The sequence below is a fragment of the Peromyscus leucopus genome, chromosome 3 (assembly GCF_004664715.2).
Source record: "Peromyscus leucopus breed LL Stock chromosome 3, UCI_PerLeu_2.1, whole genome shotgun sequence".
In the NCBI taxonomy this organism is placed as follows: domain Eukaryota; kingdom Metazoa; phylum Chordata; class Mammalia; order Rodentia; family Cricetidae; genus Peromyscus; species Peromyscus leucopus.
Genome location: NC_051065.1, coordinates 45,180,355 through 45,201,974, shown reverse-complemented (window position 1 = coordinate 45,201,974; position 21,620 = coordinate 45,180,355). Strand labels below are relative to the sequence as shown.

Below are 21,620 nucleotides of genomic sequence, written 5' to 3'. Positions count from 1 at the left end.
CTGCAGCATATCTTGCCTAGATTTTTGGTTTGTATGTCACAAACCTTGGCCTTTGTCTATCTCTGATAATAATGCAAACTTTTTTAGGATATCAGATACAATTTTCAGCAAATTGTTCAGTTATTTTCCAAATAAATGAAGTCTGATATTTGGTAGGCTGTGTGGCCACTGTGTGGCCGAGGTGAGATATCTATTTGTGGTAAAATCCACATGCTAAGAGAGAAATTCTGTGCTAAAGGAATAATTCACAGTTATGTTGTAAAGCTGAATGTATATTCATATGTATGAAGCAGTATCACCCACTGCCTTAATGGAATATATCTCCATGAAAAAATATATAGCAGCCTGTTATATAAATGGAATTTATCTTAATGTATGTGTGTGTGTGTGTGTGTGTGTGTGTGTGTGCATATTACCCTGTTTTATAAAGACTTTAACTTCCAGTAACACATGAACTTGAAGCAGAGACTGCCTGTGACAGTTCATAAGTAGTAGTTTTGCTGTAGCACAAAGGTTAGCCTGGGTTAAGCAAGTGGACTCTCAAATACAGCAATCATTCATATTGACAAAGCATTTATTGATCACCCGCTCTGTTCAAACCGCTCAGACAAATGATGTCTGTGCATGAATTTTAGGACTAGAACAAATATTCTCCCAATAGAGCCAACAAAGGATAGTTCTTCAGTTAAGTCTCTGGATTTGAGCAGCTCCTGTAAATACACACAGAGCATGAAAAATGCTAATCAGGAAGGTCAAGAGACAAATCAAATATCTTGAAATTGATCTAGCAGCAACAGATTGAGCCATCTCTATTGCAAATTTTCAAAGTCATTGTCTAACTGAATCTCTGCCTTGCAAAAGATCATTAAGATTAAGATGATTCTGACAACTGAAGTGTGTGTGTGTGTGTGTGTGTGTGTGTGTGTGTGCGCGCGCGCGCGCGTGCGTGCGGGGGGGGGGGGTGTCCCTAAAACTGAATTCTATGGAATCATGAGGATTTTTCTCTTGCATCCAATAAATGATCTTTTCCCAGATAGAACTTCAGTTGCTTCTTCTCTCTGTACCATCGTCTGCAGACATCTTCATGGAGTTTTCCTGCCACTCTGGCAAAGAGGCCAGGCTTTCAGCCACATCACTCTGGACAGGCCAGCCCCAGGTTTCAAAGAAAGGGGCCAGGTTCTTCTTCACAACCTCAGAGAACGTCTTCACCCACAGATTCATCTTGCCTTTATTGTCTTGGGGAAAGTTCGAGAGGGTTTGGTAGTCACCAAAGATCTGGATGAATGGCTCCCACCCGAAGCTCTCCTGAAGTTGGAAAGAGAAAGAAACAGAAGAATTACATATGCCACCTGCAAGTCATCCCCTGAATACATGCATGAAACCACATTGTGGATTTTACTTATAAGCCATCCTGTTCTGTTGATTTAATCCGTCAGTGGGTCTCTCATCCCTTTTTCTCCAGAACCCTATCCCTGTGACAGGTGCCATTTCTCAAGCTGCCTCAGGACAATGTCAGAGGGATTTTTGTGTTTTTACTCATTTTATTCCTATCAGGGTCTTAGTAAGCAGCAGTTAATTTCAGCATTGTTATTATTACTGTTACTGCTAAGCTTAATCATGAAGATCTGAATCTGCCTGAGGTGAGCTAGACCCTTTTATCTTGTGCAGCTAAACACTGGAGTTGGCTAGCTGGGACTCTCCTGCTTCAGGTTTAGAAAGCAAAGATTCCCGGCTCACCTTCTAAGAATCTGTGACCCTTAGGAATATAGCCTTGAGCAATAGTTAAAACATTTCAATCAGCACCAGCTGGTCCTTTCATTCTTGCTCAACTCTAATCACAGCCTAGGTCATTAGGAAATGTTTTACATTAACTATAACCAACCGTTATTGAAGGTCCATGTGGATTTCGGAGCTGCAGAGGCTTGTGTGCGCATGTGTGCTTAGACAAATACCTGAAGCATGTGCACAAGTCACATTAGGACGTGGGGCAGGGAATAGATACTGCAAAGGAAAATAATAAAGGAAGGCTTACTGGAAGCACCAAAGAAGCTGATATTAAAAGCTAAATGGGTGTTTCTTGATTTAAAAAAGGGGGGGCAAAACTGTTTTAAATTAAAAAAAAAAAAACAACTAAAACAACCACAAAAAAAAAAAAACATCATTAGTAAATGCCGGCAAGATGAACCATGGTGAGCCGTTCTGAAGATGAAATGTTTGTAGTCGTAGCAGATGGATTAACAGGTGAGAACTGGAACCTGAAAGAGGAGGTTTGGTGCTTTACCTGAAGGGGCTAAGAGCTACTGTAGGTTTTAGGTTTGAAGTGTTTTCTGGCGGCATTCTGCAAGATATGTCCATTTGGGATCCAGTGCAGAGAGAGGGAGACTGTGAAGAAAGTACTGGAGGACTGGAGTGAAAGATGCTGGAGAACTGAATGTTGTTTGTGGTGTTGGATGTGGAACATCAATAGTGGTGGGAGGCAGCTACCTGGCCAGCAATTCAGTCCCATACCCCAGAGCAGCAGTCTGTGCCCAGGGGGCTTTAAAGTGAATTTGAATGACAAGGTTTTGATTGACACCATGACTGGATCCTGTAGATTTTCAGACAGATTGCTTATTAAGAAGGAAACTAGTGTGGTCCAGAAGTTATCTCAGACTCATTGGAATCACAAAGGCAGTGAAAGCCCAGAGACAGAGTGCTTTCATGCCCAAAGCACTGAAACTAGGCTCTAGGTTTGTCTTCACTAATTAATTAGCTCAACAGCAAGCAGCTCATCTATGTTACCTTGGAAGTTTGAACATGTAGTATGACTATGTGAATATTTTTTTCAATGTATTTCCCACAAGTAGTGAGGACCTAGAAGGGAAGGGTTTTGAAATGCTGTAAAATACTGCACATTATTTATTTTTCAACGAAGCCTCTTGACTTCATTCATGTTTGATGTTTGCTTAAGAAGATAACATCTTGAATAACTTGTTACCAGGTCACTGTCCCTACAATCTATCTTCATAATACATTGTTGGAGTGGGGTGACACTAATTTTTCCTAAGCTAACAATGTAGGTCAGGAGAAACTATTTCCATTTGGCAAAACTGAGTTTCACTGCAAATTTTCTGAGTACAGCTAGTCAATTGCACTGTATTTCCCATAGTGAGCCCATACACTTTTATTTATTTTCACAGTTACGTGGTAGAGAAGAGGAAACACATTTAGTTATCTACATATTATCCACATTAGGTTTGCAATTCCTGACCCACAGCAAGATGACACCCTCTGCCTCTCTCACATATCCCAGGAGGACATGCAATGTGTATGGATCTTGGGGTAACTGGGGAGTCTGGTGGTTCCCACCTCCCTGAATATCTGTTTGGTACATGGAGATAAGTCTCTAGAGCTGTCCATACAACCCAGTTACTCAGGGGTGCTCCCTTGTACAGGTGATCTTTGATCCTCTGCTTCTGAAGTTCAGGATTCAGGGAAGGGTGGGCCTGATCCCTGTGGATGTTTAGAACAGTCTCATGCACATAAACAGCCCAGAGATTGCACAAAGCTTCATTGGTGTGCAGTGGGACACTCCATTTACCCTTCTGCTGGTTGTGGCCCAGCTCATGTATCACACCCCAAATACCGTGTGACCTGATTGTGACCTCATCAATGATGCCTTTTGCTATACTAGTGTAGCCCATGATGGGGTATCCAGAATGGAGAAAACCTGAGGAACATAAGGGGAAATAATAGATGAAGTGATACATGTAATGACATTTTGTAGACTGCATCTTCACTATCCCAGAAGCTCCAAAATACACTGATAAGCTCACTTTGACTCTGCTCACTACCTAAACTTATTTACAGCCCATCAGGCTTTCTTCTCTTTTTTCTTGGACAGATTTTGACACTCATCTGCATTTCACTGTGAAGGGTGAGTATATGTGGAATGTGATCCATTATTTTCTGTTTTTAGATGGGTGATGCATGCATGTCATGAGGTCTTGTGTCTAGGTACCCAACACTGAGGGAAAGCAGTATGACTTTCCTCCAGTTTAGTCTTAATGTGGTGGTAATCTAATTGTACTGAATTATTATTTTGATTGTATGTTAATAAATAAAGTTGTCTGGGGGTCAGAGCTATTAGAGCCATAGCAAGAGTGTGGCGGTGGTGGCACACGCCTTTAATCCCATAGATATCTGTGTGTTCAGGGTCAGAGCTATTAGAGCCATAGCAAGAGTATGGCGGTGGTGGCACATGCCTTTAATCCCATAAGATCTCTGTGTGTTCAGGGATATAGCCAGCATTGGAGACATATGCCTTTAAGACCTAGGGGGCTGCACATTCAGACAGTGACGAGGCAGTCATGTGTTTGGGTTTACAACCAATGAGAAGGCAGAACAACATACTATAAAAAAAAGAACCGACAGGAAGTAGGTCTCTTTTCGCGAAGCTGGGACAGCAGGAGGAAGGGTGAGATTTTAGCTCTGAGCTCTGACCTCTCGGCTTTCTCTTTTACATTGTTTCTGTGTTTCTTATTTAATAAGACGGTTGAATACATCAATATCTGGCGCCCAACGTGACAAGAATCCATTAAAAACTGCTTGGCTTGGCGGCAGGTCCGCTTTCCCGCAAGGGCGGCAGGCGACCGGCTTCTTAGTCCGAGCAGCAGCTTCTTAGCCTGGGTCTAGTTCTGCTTGACCTCAGGCTGGACTATCGGTGAGCTGCTTGCTTAAATCCTGCTTGCTTAAAGCCGGTGCTACAAACAACTCAGAGTTGCCCTGCCGAACAGGGCCCTGCCTGTAAAGCCAACGCACGTGGTCGGAGCTTAAGGAAGCCAGACCCAAGCCTTGACTCGGCACAAGAGGGAACACGTGGCTGCATTTAAACTTTAGCCAGCTACGCTTTCTTGCTCTCTCTCTCTCTCTCTCTCTCTCTCTCTCTCTCTCTCTCTTTCTCTTTGGATTTACACCTGGGACACTAGGTGGCTGCTTTGAAAATCCCCTCGGATTTCTACTGTTCTACGCAGATTTGGTAAGTCATAACATATCAGATATTTTAAAGGAAACTATCTAAAAGAGAATTTTTTCCACATTAAAAAACAAATGGGTTTTATGTGTACATTGGAAGAAAATTGGTTTTTGTTCGAAATTTTAGGCAGTCTGGCAATGGAACAACTATATAATATTAGTATTGGTGGAATTATGCACCTTATCACTATAATAATCCACATTTTAATATTTAAAAAGATAGTCAATTTAAGTGCCAGGATAACAGCTTTAGAAGAACTTGTTAAACCTGTAAAAATTCAGACAGAAGAAATTAACAGTGAAGTTGTTTCAAGTCTGGATCATAAGGTTGCAGAAAGAAAGCCTGTTTTCACACAGTCACCCTTAATTTATCCTGTAACTGTACAGCAGATGCCTGATCAAATGGCTACACAAAATAATTGGGCTCCAATTGAAATGTTGGATTTAAAAAGGTTTAAGGAGGCAATAGTATCTTATGGCATGCATTCCCCATATGTAAAGCAAATGTTAAACTCTTGGTCAACATATAATAGGATAGTACCACAGGACTGGCAGGACCTTGCACAAGGTGTTCTGGAACCCAGCCAGAGACTTCAATTTCTGACTTGGTTTAAGGAGGAGGCTAAAAACATAGAAAAACAATGGAGGGATAAAGGAATACAAGTTTGCCAGGATCAGCTTATGGGCGAAGGCCAATATGCTTCAGCACAAACACAATGTTTATATGATGTCCAAACCCTAATTTTATGTCAAACGGCAGCCTTGAATGCATGGACAAAGTTGAGGAACCAGGAAAAAAATCTGAGTCATTTACAAAGGTGAAGCAAGGCCCAAAAGAGTCTTTTACAGATTTTTTACAAAGACTGGCTTCAGCAGTAAAGAGAATGGTCTCAGATTCAGAAGCTGGTAAGGCAATAATTGAATCTTTGGCCTTTGAGAATGCGAATGCAGCATGCAAAAGAATAATCAGGCCATTAAGGGCAAGATCTGCACCTATAAAAGATTGGATTAGAGAAACAATTAATGTTGAAGCTGATGAGCATGATGATACATGGGTAGGAGAAGTAATTTCAAAAGGTTTGAGGAGTGTTAGATGTTTTGGATGTGGAAAGCAAGGACATTTGAAAAGGGACTGTAGACAGGTCATTCCCAGAAACAATGTTTCTTCAAGGAACAATGGCAACAGAATGCCCCTTCCTTCTGGAGTATGCAGAAGGTGTGGTAAGGGAAAACACTGGACCACGAATGTAGATCAACAAAGGACAGACAGGGTAATCCTTTGCCTCAGTCTTCGGGAAACTCCCAGAGGGGCCTCGCGCAGGCCCCAGTGCAAATCCAGTTCAAACCTTTCCTGCAGCCATAGAGGAAATGCCTGCTCTGGAGAGCGATTAAATAACCAAATGCCTATTGGAATAAATCATGCTGGTCAGGATGATGAAACAGAGAGAATAGAAAATTCAGGAGAAAACATAAAGAAAATTTTTTGGCAAACTTCTATTAATGAACAAAGACCAAAATTAACAATAAAAATAAATGGTGTTTTGTTGTCTGGTCTGGTAGACACAGGTGCGGACGTTACCATAATTGCACCAGAATTTTGGCATCCAACTTGGCCTCTTCAGGAGGTAAACGTTCAACTGTTAGGAATTGGGACATTATCTCAGGTGAAACAGAGTGCAAGATGGCTCGAATGTATAGGTCCAGAAGGACAGAGAGGAAAATTAAAACCATATGTGGCTAACATAACTATGAACCTGTGGGTCGAGACTTGTTGCAACAATGGAATACTCAGATTACCATCCCTCCAATCTCAGAAACAAATCATAAACTAGCACATGTTACTGAGAGAAATATTAGAAGATATTGTTCTAATGAGTGGTCACCAGCCATCCATATTATACAAGAACAGGGCACAATAACTGATGATCTTCCAAAGACACCAACAGCTCTACCTTTAAAATGGTTAACAGACAAGCCTGTATGGGTCCAGCAATGGCCTTTAACAACAGAGAAACTCCAGGCTTTAGAAGAGCTGGTAGAAGAACAGTTAAATGCTCAGCATATTGAAGAATCAACCAGCCCCTGGAATTCTCCTGTATTTGTTATTAAAAAGAAATCTGGTAAATGGAGAATGGTAACAGACCTTAGAGCAATTAACAAAGTAATTCAGCCAATGGGCTCTCTACAATCTGGGATGCCTTTGCCTACTCTGTTACCAAAAGGATGGCCTCTCATAGTTATTGATTTAAAAGACTGTTTCTTTTCAATACCCTTACAAGAAAAAGACAAAGAAAGATTTGCTTTTACAGTGCCTACTTATAATAATTCTCAACCGGTTAAAAGATTCCAATGGAGGGTCCTCCCACAGGGAATGTTGAATAGCCCAACTCTGTGCCAATATTTTATGCCACAGCCATTGGAAGTGATGTGTAAAAAATTTCCTAAATCTATAATTTATCATTATATGGACGATATTTTACTAGCTGACTCAAATGCAGATACTTTAGAAATAATGTTTGAAGAAGTAAAGAAAATTTTGCCTTGCTGGGGATTACAAATTGCTCCTGAAAAGATACAAAGAGGAGATTCTATTAATTATTTAGGATATAAAATAGAGCTACAAAAAATTAGACCCCAAAAGGTGCAAATTCGGAGAGATAGACTACAGACTCTTAATGACTTTCAAAGATTATTTGGAGATATTTCTCATCTACGAACTATTGTTGGGGTAAAAAATGATGAACTGACTAATTTGTTCAGAACCTTAGAAGGTGACAAGGACTTAAATAGTCCAAGAGAATTATCACCTGAAGCTGAGAAAGAATTAGCCTTGGTAGAAAAGAAAGTGCATGAAGGACACGTGAATCGTATTGATCCAAAACTGGATTGCATTTTGGTTATTTTACCTTCTAGGCATTCTCCTACTGGAATATTAATGCAGAGGGAAGGTATTATATTGGAATGGATATTTTTACCAAATAAACCAAATAAAAAATTAAAAACTTATGTGGAAAAAATCTGACTTGATTTACAAAGGAAAATTGAGACTTCGTCAATTAGCAGGCATAGACCCAGCAGAAATTGTCGTACCATTAACTAAGGAGGACATTGAAAAATTATGGACAGAAAGTGAACCTTGGCAAAGAGCTTGCAGTAATTTTTTGGGAGAAATTAACAGCAAATATCCCAAAAGCAATAGAATTGATCTTATAAAGAAAGCTGAATGGATCTTGCCTCAAATTGTACGGCAAAAACCCATATTTGGAGTTCGTACATTTTATACAGATGCCAACAAAGAAGGAAAGGCAGGTTACAAATCAGAAAATTTAAGTAAAGTGGTTCAAAGTCCGTATAATTCAGTTCAAAAATCAGAATTGTATGCTATTCTATTGGTATTAATGGATTTTTCAGAACCTCTCAACATAGTAACTGACTCTCAGTATGCTGAAAGAGTGGTGTTACATATTGAGACTGCAGAATTTATCCCTGATGCTTCAGAATTAACTTCACTATTTATTCAATTACAAGATACAATCAGGAAAAGGAATCATCCTTTATATATAACTCACATTCGATCCCATACTGGTCTGCCAGGCCCTCTAGCACAAGGCAATGATGAGATTGATAAATTATTGATAGGAAATGTGCTGGAGGCCTCAGAATTTCATAAAAAACATCACGTCAATAGTAAAGGTTTAAAAAAGGATTTTTCCATAACCTGGCAACAAGCCAAAGAAATAGTAAAGAAATGTCCTACTTGTTCCTTCTACAATCAAACGCCATTACCAGCAGGATGTAACCCAAAGGGTACTCAGAGAAATGAAATCTGGCAGATGGACGTGTTTCACTTTGCAGAATTTGGAAAACTGAAATATGTACACCACACCATTGATACTTTTTCAGGATTTCAATGGGCAACTGCTTTGAGTTCTGAAAAGGCTGATTCTGCAATCACTCATTTGCTAGAAGTTATGGCCATCATGGGTATACCTGCACAAATCAAAACTGACAATGCTCCATCATATGTCTCTGTTAAAATGAAACAGTTTTTTGCTTATTACAATATAAAGCATATTACAGGCATACCACATAATCCTACAGGTCAAGCAGTTATAGAAAGATCAAACAGAACTCTAAAGGATATGCTAAATAAACAGAAATGGGTAACAAAAACCCCCAGAAATAGACTACATAATGCTCTTCTAACTTTGAATTTTCTGAATGCCAATGAGAAAGGAACAACAGCTGCAGAGAGACATTGGATAATAGAAAAAACTACAGAATTAAATCAGCCTATATACTTTAAGGATGTGCTGACCTCAGAATGGAAACCAGGGTATGTATTACATTGGGGACGAGGTTTTGCTTTTGTTTCTACAGGAGAAGATAAGCTGTGGGTACCATCAAAATTGATAAAGGTTCGATTTGAACAAGAGAGACCTCTTAATTAGAGGAGGTGATAGTTCATCAACCAGCATGAACATCCAATTTAAACTAACTTGTATCAATAACACATGCCTTTTCATTTAATCAGATAATAACTTGTCAAAAGGAAACATCCCCAAAATTAGTCTTGGGGAAAGGTTTTTGTTTTTATCTTTTAGGAGAATAAAGGTTAAGGAATCTGAAGAACACTGGACAAATGAGACAACTGAAGAAAAGGACAAATCATCTATCCCAAGAAACAGAGTGAAACGGTGTATGGGTATATATTATCTAAAAAAAAAAATTATGTCTTCCTAAATGTTTGTTTCTGCTTTTCTCTAAAGATTTAACACTATTGGTCTTCTAACAGTCCCAGTTCAATTAAAATTTAAAGCTGACTTTGGAGCTGGAGAATGGCTCTCTCCTTCTTTAAAATCAAGCATGTTGTTAAAAGGAAAATGCAAACTCCCTGTATCATGCCAGAATAAGAGCCATCTTCTGCTATGGTACAGGACAAAAGCAAAATTAATTAAGGGACTATTCTATTACTAATCTCAACTCTTCGATTCTATTCTGATTCTTTAAACTTTTCTTAAAGTATAAATTTTATATCAAAATTTACAAGATTAATATATATATATACATTTTAAACTTTGTTAAGATATGAATGGTCACATAGAGTACTAACTAATTCTAGAAAAAAGGCTAGCTGCATATATATGTTTTTGTGTTCGAGTCTCTTATCAGTTTTCTGCAGGAAATCACGGCCAGGCCTAACATCAACTGAAGTCTCCAGAAAGAAGATGGGGCCCCACAACAACAACAATTCCACGTGGACAATAATAATATCATTAAGCTGACAAACATCATCCATAGATCAGCTTTGAACTACAAGGTGCTCAGAGCAATTTTGAGATGACTAGCTGAGATGATCCAGTCTCAAAGACTACTTGAATAAGGACTTGAGATAAACCCTGAACTTTGGCATTATACACAGACTGGATAATGAAGGATATAGTTACCTCTCCTAGAATTTGACAATTAACCTAAAATTTTTCTTTCAGGATAAAGAAAACTTCGCCCATACCCAGCAGGAAGCAATTTTAAGAATACGACACCCACATTCCCAAAGAGGTGGTGTGGGGCGGGTGGTTTTTTGGTCTTTTTAATGGGTTTTGGGTCTGGGATAATTTTCAGTATTTAGGGGGTTGGTTACAAGTTATTGTCAAGGATTAGGAAAAAGGTTAAGCAAAGGAGATTAGATTTAAGGTTCTTGTTTAAAAAAAAAAAGAAAAAGAAAGAAATGAAATAGACAATTACTAGTTTTAAATACTTTACATTGGATTGAATTGTTTTATATTGTATACAAATTTGAAACTGATATTGTTAGAAAATGCTATATGTATATTTCTAATTGTATTTATTCCATCCATTTAACAATGTAATGCAAATTTCTGATCCTTGAATGTTATTATTATCAACTATTAGGATATAAAGAAATGAAAGCTAGTAGCTAGACATTATCATAGAACTTGTAGTCATATTAGATATGTTTTAAAAATTGAGCAGAGATGTTTTAGACAGGTCATCTTCAAACCCTTCAGAGATCTACAGAATATGGCATTTAAAATGTTTTAATAACTTAGAAAATTTTTCTTTTTTGAGACATGTCGGCTCCTGGCAGTACCAATCTACTTTAGAGAAAATATGGGCATTGAAGAAACTGCATATGGAGTCAACTTTCATTCTGGCAAAAGTTAGCCACTGGACAACAAAGTATCCTCGAATCAACAGGACAAAATGGACAGACAGATCATGAAACAAGGGACTACTGATTCTTGCCAAAACAAGTGTGGCTATGGCTTTATCAAAAGGCATCTTCTGAGGCCAGGACAATATGGCCCCATCCCTGAAGTGGCCTTCGCATCCAGAAAAGGTACAGTGCCCTTTTCTTCGAAGGCAGCTTAACAGGCAGAGGGCCGATGGATTCTGTTGTACAATGGAACAGCAGCTGAAAGCTCATGCCTCTCAAAAGTAGACTGGCATTTAATAGAGGGATGTGGAGAAGAAGGGGATGCTGAGATGAAGCCATATATACACAGCCAAGAAGAATGGACAGCTGAATTAAAAAACTGTCAACAATTTCCAGAATTTAAAATCCTGAATCATGCCAGGACACTAGTGGAATTCAGGTGTTTCTGGTATGTGGACTGCTCTCACCCAATGTGAGGTTGAACTGTTGACCTTGTGTACATCCTACTTCACAAATGAGTCTGTCAGATACACTAAGCCTATAGGCTGAAGATGATGCCCCAACACTGTGGAGAAACCTCAGGTGACTGCCCAGGCAGCTGGCTGTTTCTGTCAACTCACAAAATTTTTTGGAAGTTGCTTGCATGCACTTCCTGTTTTTATTTTTGTTAGCTAATATTATTCCCTTCTTGGATCTCTGAGGGAGTTGAAGATTAGTTAGTTATGGTTGAAGATTAGTTAGTTATAGTTGAAAATTAATTAGGATAGAAAGTGCATTAGATACATCTTGGATTTACCAAAATAGGATAGATAATGGAATTATTTTCTCTGATTTGTCAAATACCTGTTTAGGTATTTATTACTTGTATATATTGTATATAGTTATTGTACTTTTGTATATAGTTTTTCTTTTGTTAGTTATAACCTTTTGCTTTCTTTTTCTTTTTATTAAAATAGAAAAGGGGAAATGTGGTGGTAATCTAATTGTACTGAATTATTATTTTGATTGTATGTTAATAAATAAAGTTGTCTGGGGGTCAGAGCTATTAGAGCCATAGCAAGAGTGTGGCGGTGGTGGCACACGCCTTTAATCCCATAGATATCTGTGTGTTCAGGGTCAGAGCTATTAGAGCCATAGCAAGAGTATGGCGGTGGTGGCACACGCCTTTAATCCCATAAGATCTCTGTGTGTTCAGGGATATAGCCAGCATTGGAGACATATGCCTTTAAGACCTAGGGGGCTGTACATTCAGACAGTGACGAGGCAGTCATGTGTTTTGGTTTATAACCAATGAGAAGGCAGAACAACATACTATAAAAAAAAGAACCGACAGGAAGTAGGTCTCTTTTCGCGAAGCTGGGACAGCAGGAGGAAGGGTGAGATTTTAGCTCTGAGCTCTGACCTCTCGGCTTTCTCTTTTACATTGTTTCTGTGTTTCTTATTTAATAAGACGGTTGAATACATCAATATCTTAATGTTGAGGAATCATTTTGAAAGTCTGCAGATGCCAATTAGTTTTCTCATTGTTCCCTACACAATCTATTATTTCTCCTGTTTTATTCAGCATTAACAAGTCTCCTTGACTCTGCTGAAAGCTACTGAGTATGCATCTCTTGTCTTTTCTCTTACCCATCTTTGACTCTATTCAATTATCTTCCATGAGGACACATGAAAAATCTACAGATTTTTGCTTTTCATTCCTACAATCCTGTAACTATTTGCATTTTTAAGATTAAATGATGATGGACTATGTTCTCCATTGATCTCTATAAAATTATGTCAGTTCAGTTGAAGCTCAACTCTCAGAGTATTCCTATAGAATACCTACCAAGTGAAATCTGTTTGTCAAGTACAACCCTCTCCGGTCTTTCAAAAGGGAAGGGCCTGGCTGCCAGCTTGGCTACAGCCTGTACCATCTCATCCCAGAGTTGGAGCACCGGGTATGGGTCCTGAAGGACCATGAGGTTTTCTGTAGGGATCGTCAGGATAATAGTCTGTGGCTAGTTATCCCCAGGGAGCTTTGCTGTACTTGATAAGATTCTTCCATTCCTCCTGGGTCGTCTTACCTGGACATAAAGATTACATACCACTTTTTCTGGATTTCAATTATACCCCTTCAACTGTAGACCACACAGAGAAATAACTTGGTAATAAATCTCGCTTTGTCTTTCTTTGTGCTCCTTTTAGACCTCCTAGAAGAGGGTGTTCATATTTCTTAGCCCAGTTTCTGTCTTGGGACACATCTTTCCCCAATCATTCAACTGCCTTCTCTCAAGCCAAGTCCCTTCTCCTGCTCCAGGTTTCCCTCTGCTTTGTGTTCCATTATGAAACTGGGCTTCCTACTCACCTATCCTGAAGTATGGAGCAGACACAGCCCCAGTGATGGTGACAGACACATCATCCTGATTGTACTTGTGGGGAACAATGATGTAGAGAAGCCCCCCATAGAGCCAGGAGATGGACTTCTGAGATGAATCTAAGTGGTATGTATACGTCATCAGAGGGGGACGGTGGTAAACTTTTGCTTCACTTACATCGTCCATATGGCAACCAATGAGGACCTATCATAGTGAGCATAAGTCATCATGAGAATGACCGAACCACCTCCCCTCTGTATGTATATGTATATATACGTAAGAAGCCTGGCAGAGTTGGCAAGAAGAGAACCTCAGAATGGCAAGTGTCATGTGTGTAAGTAGAATATTACTACTACTTATCCATTTTCTCTAGGGCACCCTTTCCTGTTCATAACCACTTTTTGTTCTCTGTAGAGTTTAGGGATTTAAAAAAAAATAAAACCAGTTCCAAGGTAAATATTGATTCAGAGAGTACACTGCCATTTCCTTCGGGTCTCTACAAGAGAGGACTATGGAAGTGGTTCATGGAACTGAAGCTTGGAAAACATTTGGACAGTATTTCAGATACTCCAAGAAAGAAAACCAGTGAGAGAAGTTTTGACAGTAAAGATGGAGAGGTGAAAGAGGAAGTGCATTTCTAAGCCTCTGTTATGTGCCAAGATTCAGCTTTGCAATGACTACTGTCTTTGTCTATATAAAGGGAGGTGTTTTCTGACCTATATGCCTGGTGAGGTAGTTGGGAGAATCTAAAATGTTACTGAAGAGAGGCAGGAGGATCTCTGTGAGTTCGAGGCTAGCCTGGCCTACACAGTGAGTTCCAGGACAGCCAGGGCTACATAGAGAGACCCTGTCTCAAATGAACGAACAAGTTACTAGAAGAGGACGCGAAACTGCACCGGACGTGTCAAAAGTTCACTTAACAGGGAGCCAAATGCTTTACCTTCAGGTTGGCTTGAGTCACTTCACTGGGAAGTGTTATTTGTGCGACCTGACCCTCAGGTAAGTAGAGTCCAGTGCTCACCCAGGAATTGCCGTAGTCTGATGAGAGTCATAAGAAAGGTTGCAGTCTTCCCATTCATGATTCCACCTTCACCCATAGTCCCTACTCCACCAACAGAGCGACAGATCTCCCAGACCATCCTTCAGCCACCCAAGCTGCCTGTGTTCCTAAACTTACCTTCATAAAAGTTCATAGAAAAGAAAAAAGATAGACTTTTGAGAGGAAAGCACCATGTAGCAATGCTGACGCTAGCCAGCCCCTGTTTCTCTAGTCCTGAATTCCCAGGGTCCCTACTCCATTCCTTACCTGTGCTGATGGTCATGGGAGATTCTGTGGAAGACAGTAAGGAGGGAGGAGGAAGTAACTGAGATATGTCAACTCCGGATTTGAATAGTTCATAAGCGAGGAAAAGCAGAAAGGCCTGGGAGCTGCCATTTACGATTGGGTGTTCTTCACTCACATTTGGGAAGCCCTTGTTTGGGATGATTTTCAGAGCGTGTTTCTTCACAGAGTCATAGATAGAAATCTTCTGATGTGTCATTTGAAACATGTAGGAACAGTCTTTCAGGAGCTTCCCCAGCCATCTCTCTTGTAATATGCTCTCCTGGCTGTAGATCATGGACTCAAATTAGGCCAGGGCTGTACGGATGTGGTAGTTTATCACTTTAGAATTTGGGACTGGGAAGGAGCCTTGATTGACTACCTGGCTTATGATTCCAAGGCCAAAGCATTTAAGGATGATGTTATTTGGGTATTTAGTCATGCAGTTAGAGTCTGGGTTCCTGTGGCCCCATAACAGGGGTCTGCACCTCCAGAGTTAGCAAACCTCCACCTTCGGCAACAAATTCCTCTGCTTTCTTGGCATCTATATCAGTGAATGAGCAGCAGCAAAAGACACTCAGATCACTGGTCAGAAGTTCAGTTTCAGCCCACTGGAAGCTGCTTGTTGGTAGCATAGACTTCAGTGCTTTCATTTCTGAAGCCAACCCAATCCTGCCTGTTTGATGCCCCATCAGCCAGTGCAAAGCATTGAGCACAAATGGCAGCATCGCTTGATTAAGCATCAAACGTGCATGCCCGCCCAGCACCACACGGCCGAGGCCATAGTGGGCAGCTGCAAGAAAGCAATTGAATGAATTGTCAACTCCCAAGGGAAAGGCCCTCTGCCCATGTACCAGCAGCTGGGAGGGGACTGCCCTTGTCCCAATGTCCATCTCAGACACCCCTTCCAGGAGCTGCTGCTGGTCATACTTGAGCTCATCATTACACCTGGAAAGAGACAGTTCTCAAGTCAGTGAAGAGAAGTGAGTATAGGTAGGGCAGAAGAGGTTGTCCAGGACCTCAGTGCTTCGGGTACAAAACCTTTTACACACCTTTAATCCCAACATTCAGGAGGCAGAGGCAAGCAGATTTCAGTGAGTTCCAGGCCAGCTTGATCTACAAAGCAAGTTTCAGAACAGCCAGGGCTGTTACACAGAGAAACCTTGTTTAAAACAAAACAAAAAAAAAAAAAACAAGCAAACAAAAGAGAGTGAACAGAAGAGCGATACTTGCATCTTCAAATCGATGGTTTGTTTTTTCGAGACAGTGTTTCTCTGTGTAGCTTTGCGCCTTTCCTGGAACTCGCTTTGTAGACCAGGCTGGCCTCAACTCACAGAGATCCGCCTGCCTCTGCCTCTCAAGTGCTGGGATTACAGGCGTGCGCCACCACTGCCCGGCTTTCAAATCGGTTTTAACTGGACATTTAACAACACAAGATCTTTATCTATCATACAGTGAAGCTTAAAATACACATAGAAACCATCCTAGTGGAATTTCCCAGAGTGAATTGCTACCTATTCTGATATTTAAGTTGCTTCTTTGAATTATTAACAGTATTAAATAGAGTGTGTAAACAGCCTATCTTTGGGCACGAATCTCAGTGGTAGAGCACTCACCGCACATGTGCAAGGCCTTGGATGCAACCCCAATATGGGGGAAAAACAGAAACAACAACAACAAAATAAATTTAAGTGGACAAAACTGGAAATTGGAGATGGTTGTGTTGAAGGAGATAAAGCATGCTTACAAATATTCTATGTCTCACTTCAAATGCAGAATTTTAAAAATGATGTAAAAGTAGAAGGGGAGCGTTTAGGAGGAGGACCAGTGGGGATGATGAAGCCAAGAGAGGGTACTGAGGTGAGCATGAGGAGTGTCCATGGTGTATGTGCAATACTATCACAATGCAAGCAGGCATTTTGTACAGTAAATGTAAGCCAATAACAAAGAAAAGTAAAGGAATGGACAGAGAGGAGAGGGAAGGGCAAGAGGTGGAAGGGGTGGGAGGGGAGGGGGAGGGGGAGGAGAGGGAAGGGAAGATGAGAGCAAGAGAAGAAGGAAAAGAACAAAATTGATAAAATTGATCACAGCAGGTATGTGCGTATATATGTCACACACACACACACACACACACACACAACCCAAAACCAAACCAAACCAAACCAAACAAAAAAAAAAACACAAAACAAAAGGTGGGAGGAAAAATTTGCAACATGTAAACAAGCCAAAGAAGAGGAAGGACACTTAGTAAACAATAAGAAAAGAGATAAAAGTTAAGTAGAAAAACTGAAGAGCAGACATTTCAAGAAAGAAGTATGAATTGCTATAAACATATAAAAAGTTCTGCATTAGTAATCAGAAAACACAAGTGAATAAAGTTTCTCTATGCCACAGTGACAATATATTAAACAAAAACTCGTACTATTCAGTACTAGTAATAGTATAGGCTATATTTTACTATGAGTTAACATGGCCTTTTAAAATAGCAGTTTCCAATTTCAAAAGACATTTCATATTTTAATCAGGCTTTTGCCTGATTAGACTAGGTGTAAAAACTTGTATGTGGGCCAGGCGGTGGTGATGTACGCCTTTAATCCCAGCACTTGGGAGGCAGAGCCAGGTGGATCTCTGTGGGTTCAAGGCCAGCCTGGTCTACAGAGTGAGAGCCAGGACAGGTACCAAAACTACACAGAGAAACCCTGTCTCAAAACAAACAAACAAAAACCAAACAAACAAAAAAAAAAACTTGTATGCGATGAACTGTAGATACTGATGGCGAAACTTTAACAACAAATATTGATATAACTTAAACCTCTGTTCTTTTGTATCATGCTAGTTACTCTCCCTTTTTTTGTTTGTTTTTTGTTTCTCTGTGTATCCCTGGCTTTTCTGAAACACACTCTGTAGACCAGGCTGGACTTGAACTCAGAGATTTACCTGCCTCTGCCTCCCGAGTGTTGAGATTAAAGGTGTGTGCCACCACCACCCAGCACAGTAGTTACTCTTAATGGAATCTGTTTGGAATGAAAAGCATCAAGCAGTTGATCCAATCCTACAGTCAAGGGAAACCCACCATAATCCCATTTTTATCTAATGAGTAATCCTGCTGTATCATGGAAGAAGATGCTACAGGGCTGCCCCCAGGTATCTCACCACACTTTGCCATTTTTAGCTCAGGCATTACCCTTTTCTGATAGTACTACTCTGCTCGAGGAGAGAGGTTCCTGAATGTAAAGCTATGCAGTTTATTCATGTCACATTTCCTTGCTATCCCTGGAATAGATTGACTTTGTGTTTGATTGACTGATTCATTCATTCATTCACTCATTCATTTATGTTTAATTCCTACTCATAATGCCAGGTCTTTCATGATGTTCTAACAATACAGTGGTGATATAATATACAAGACAGATATAATTCATTTTTTAAATTTCTCTGTGTGAGGGAATATGTGTATATGTGCCTGTTTACTTGTGTGTGTGCTCACATCTGTGTAGATGAAAATTTAAGTATGAGCATGCTCATGGTGACCTGAGTCTGGTGTTTAGAAGTCTTCCTTGATCACTCTCCACTTTATCTATGGATGATGGATCTCTCAATTGAACCCAGAGCTTATCCATTTAGGTAGCCTACATAGCCAGCTTCCACCAGGAATCCCTTGTCTCTGCCTCCCATATACTGGAATCACTGGATGGTCTCCATGCCAACCTAGCATTTATATGGGTGCTAGGGATCTCATTCTGGTCCTCACACTTGCTTAGCAAGTATTTTTCCTTCTGGGCCATCTTCCCAGATGTGAACAAACACAATTTATTTCTCATATATTTTGTAGACTTTTTTCTGCACTTACCTTCAAATTGTAACCACTCCTTAATAATTACTTATGATGAGGAGACTCACTTGTAAATAAAACAAAATACCCCAACCTCAGGGTATTTAATATCAAGTCTATACTAGAGAAGATAAAATAGCGTTGCTTAACTACTATGGTAGTTTGTGTGGGAATGGCCCCCCATAGACTTGTATTTAAATGCTTGGTCACTAAGTAGTGTCACTATTAGGAGATACAGCCTTGTTGGAAGAAGTGTGTCATTGGGGGTGGGCTTTGATGTTTCAGAAGCTCAAGATAGGCCCAGAGTCTGTCTGTCTGTCTGTCTGTCTGTCTGTCTGTCTGTCTCTCTCTCTCTCTCTCTCTCTCTCTCTCTCTCTCTCTCTCTCTTCCTGCTGGCTACCAATCTAGGTGTAGAACTCTGGGCTCCTTCTCTAGCACCATGTCTGCCTGTGTCCCACTATGCTTCCCACCATGATGATAACGGACTAAACCTCTGAACCTCTAACCAGCCCCAATTAAGTGTTTTCCTTTGTAAGTTGCTGTGGCCATGGTATCTCTTCATAGCAAAATAACACTAACTAAAACAACTACTATAGGTGATAATTACATTAGTATTTATAACTATTTTACTCGGTGATAACCAACATATCTACTGTTAGGCTGAAAGCTCCCTTTAAAATAGACTGATTGGGCTGATACTTAACAAGAAAGGAAATATCACTTACTTGACATAAAGTGTGAGGTTGGATATCTTTTTAGAGACCTTGAACAAGTCTCTATTCCCACAGACATCTGTGAAATACACTCCAGCCATACTTGTCACCTGGTTTCCAGGAAAAATGGACAGCACTTTATCATGTCCATTTGTTCAGCCCAGTACCAGGCCTGGCCTCCAATGAGCAAGCCCCCACCACGCTTCACAAACTGGACCAGCTTCTCAGTCAAGCTGTCATTGTAGGCATCCGTGCAGTAAACACCCAGAGTCTCTCCAGGTTCAGGCTGAACCAGTGCCTCTATGCCAGAGTCACCTAGGATGTTTACTAGTGATGCCAAGGAGGGATGCACTACAATGGGAGCCCCTGGGGAGGGGCAGAGCCAGTTCACTGTATTGAGAAGAAATGGAGTAAAGCCAGCCTGCAACAAGTAGCCCTCATGGGATATGACAACCAGGCGGCCTTGGCCATAGGAAGAGGCAGCAATGAGCACCTAGCCCTTGTCATTCACCATCACTGGGAAGGCGGCCTCCCCGGTAAGAAGGAGTTCACTGGGAATGGATTCTTTAGGAAGATCCCAGCTGGTCACTCCATTCATGAGGGTTTCAAAAGCAGTATCAGGAGTTGTTGCCATGCTTCTTCCAGCTGCTGCAGAGGACACAGAGACTCAGGATAGTGAATGAATGAGCAGGCACTAAATGAATGAAAGCAATAAATGTTCTTTTACAGTGTCTTGCACAAGAAAGCCTGTACTCAAGCTTAAGAAGAAATTAGAGTACTTACCTCTCCTTTCATTTCCTCTGAGGAGCTTCACCCTTAGGATATATTTTCATCACTCAGTTATTTCTTGCTATATCTTTCCTCACTTCCACCCAGATGTTCCCCATGGCTCTCTTCCATTGTCTTAGCTCACCTCTCTTCTAGCTCCATGCTACCCACCAGACCCTGTAATTACTTTTCATTTATAAGATCCCCATGGCTTACCCCAGCCCAGAACTCTTCAATGCACATAAATCCTTTATTTTGCTAAGCAGATTACAGTTATCAGCTCCAATTCTTATTTGTGAGGAACTGTGCTCATATTTACTTTGTCAGAAGAGCAAACATTTGAACTTATTTCTTTCCGTGTAAGGAAGATGCTATCAACCTTGAGAGGTTTGATGTAAAGGTTGATTTGTTTAGGGATGGGCAATGCATCTGTCAAAAGCCGACTCCTGGATGTTTATCATTCTCCCCAGTTGCTCAGACTGATGGGAAGTAGCACGTTTTTAGAATCACATTTGCCCTCTTCCTTTCTCCATCCAACACCCCACCATCAAACTCTGCAATGTATCAATTCCACCTCTTTCCACTACTGGTGCCTCTAGCCTGTTCGAGGATCTTAGGATTTCAGGCTTGGACTACACCAGTTATCCCATGCACTCTCCTGGTGAGGAACCCTCACTGGTGGTTAGTTTTTACTGTCGAGTTGGCACAGCCTACAGCCACCTGAAAAAGAGATCAGGAATTATCCAGATTGAGTTGGCCTGTGAGCATGTCTCGGGGTGGTTGTCTCGATTGTGAATTGACTGTCGTGATTGTTAATTGAGGTGGAAAGAACCAAGGAGGCACCACTTCCTGTGCTGGGTCCTGGACTGTGTAAGAATAAATGAAGCTAGCTGGGCCCTCAGCAAGCAAGCAGTAGGCATGATATATTCATTTCTCTATATTCATGACATAGGGATGTGGTATGACATCTCTAAGCTCCTACCCCTGTGAATCCTCTGGAATTATGGACTGTAACCTGAAATTGTGAATAAAATAAATCCTTCCACCTCTAAGTGACTATTTGTCAGGGTCTTTGTTAGCCCAAGAGAAATGCAACCAGAGAAGGCGCCTCACTCCTGGGAAAATTGGAACCCTCCTTTTAGCCTGGAAATGGAAGTCTGGGATCTGCCTTGCCATGACATTTCACCTTTATATTTCATTCTTTTCTCTATAGTCTATTTAAAAAAACAACAAAAAAAAATGTGACTCTGACTTGTGATTTTTATTCTGCAACAGTTCATTTCCTGCAAACTGCCGTTTTGCTTCTCCCTGTTTTTGCTCATTTCTGATACTCATTTACTAAAAGAAGCCAGGTAACAAAGTTTCTGCCTTCATTCTGAGCACAGAAATTTGTTCATAGAAAGCACAGGGTACAGGATCTTTAGACGCAAAGCGTGGC

At 40.6% G+C, this 21,620-nt stretch overlaps 1 pseudogene; it reads right to left on the bottom strand.

The window, feature by feature from the left end:
- Window positions 1–1,041: 1,041 nt before the first annotated feature.
- Window positions 1,042–20,048, bottom strand: LOC114697967 (annotated as a pseudogene).
- Window positions 20,049–21,620: the final 1,572 nt, after the last annotated feature.